This window comes from Mastomys coucha, unplaced genomic scaffold, assembly GCF_008632895.1.
Source record: "Mastomys coucha isolate ucsf_1 unplaced genomic scaffold, UCSF_Mcou_1 pScaffold21, whole genome shotgun sequence".
NCBI classification, from domain to species: domain Eukaryota; kingdom Metazoa; phylum Chordata; class Mammalia; order Rodentia; family Muridae; genus Mastomys; species Mastomys coucha.
In genome coordinates, this window is record NW_022196904.1 from 35,701,520 (window position 1) to 35,703,006 (window position 1,487).

Consider the following 1,487-nt stretch of genomic DNA (forward strand, 5'->3'; position numbering starts at 1 on the left):
ACTGATCTGTGATGGTGTTCTCCAAGGGATCACATCATGGGACTTTACCCCATGCGGTACACCCAAAATCCCAGGCATATACACCAAACTTATTAAGTTCAATGCCTGGATAAAAGATGTTATGGCAAAAAACCCCTGAGTGTCACATTGTCCCCTGTTCTCAATAAAACCCATCATGCAGCATATGAGTTCAAGTTCTGACATTCTCTGGCCTTCTGGAGTCAGTTACCACATCAAGGTCCACTCAGCTAAGGTCAGGACTTCCAAAGTAGATCAACAAGGGACAGATGTACATGTACTGTTGGCTAAGTGGGGGGGGGGGGGGGGTAGTGAGACAAATGCAATCAAAAGGCTCAGACCAAGTCAGAGATGCCACATGAGTCTCCTCTGGCAAGGAAAATATTCAGATGATAAAGGAAAAATTTAGAGACATCAGTAAGGTCGACACCAGCTAGGCCTGACCCTACACTGGGAGGAGAATTGATGATAAACAGTCAGACTGAGAATTTAGACGGCTGACCTGGTTTTATTGAGTTGGGGAAGCCAGGAAGGGAACAGGGATGTGTGTTAATTAAGCCATGACTTCCTAAGAAGGGGTCTGTACACAGAAGGGCAGGGACTGCCCCCAATGCTAGGCTGCAGAGTGTCTACCTGGGGTCTCAGTAGGGTATGTCTCTGGTAGGGCTGGACTAAAGGATGAAGAGTGGCTTAGGAGCATGCCCTGTAGGACAGAGACACAAACCAGTGTCTGCTCAGAGGGACATAGCCACAGCTGAGAGTGTTGAAGGACTTCCAGAGAGGGGTACCTGCCAAGATGCAGGAAGCAAGGAGGGGGCACTAGGGAGGGGAGTCGGGCTTGCCATCTGTGTCCTGAGGGTGCTACCTGCTCTCAGGGGAAGTATAGGACCTCACAGGAGATCTGATGGAAACTGAGCCACAGGGACAGAGGTAAAGGCATCTGGCCATGGGGACTCATCAGTATCCTGAGAAGTTGCAGTGTCCCTCTGTAGGGGAGTCCCCTGGTAGTTCTCAAAGTTGCTTACAGCAGACAGCTTCTGGGCAGGCTCCAAGTTTCTGTCTAAAATGAACTGCTGCTGCAACTGCAATGAGCAGTGTCACAAGGCCCAAAGGAAGTAGCTGAGCCTCTGCTCCATGAAAGTCGTACTATAGTTCCACATCAGCACTTGGTTGAGAAAGGACAAAGTTCCTATAGGAAGGGACCCCCTTGGGCACTCAACTCAGAGACCTACCCCAAGTCAAAACTAGGTCCTGGAGGCTGTCCCCCTTTCCTGGGCTCCGCCCCTGCCCTGCCAAGGCCCCGCCCTGCCATCCAAGGCCCTGCCTTCACCAGCCAGCCAACAGCATCAAGAAGCTGGAGCACCAGCACAGGGAGAAGGCCAGCTGGTAGGATACCTGGGGCCTCCGGTGCAGCCTATTGCAGTTGATGACAAGGAGCATCAGGCTGAGGAGAATCAGGAGCCCTGCAC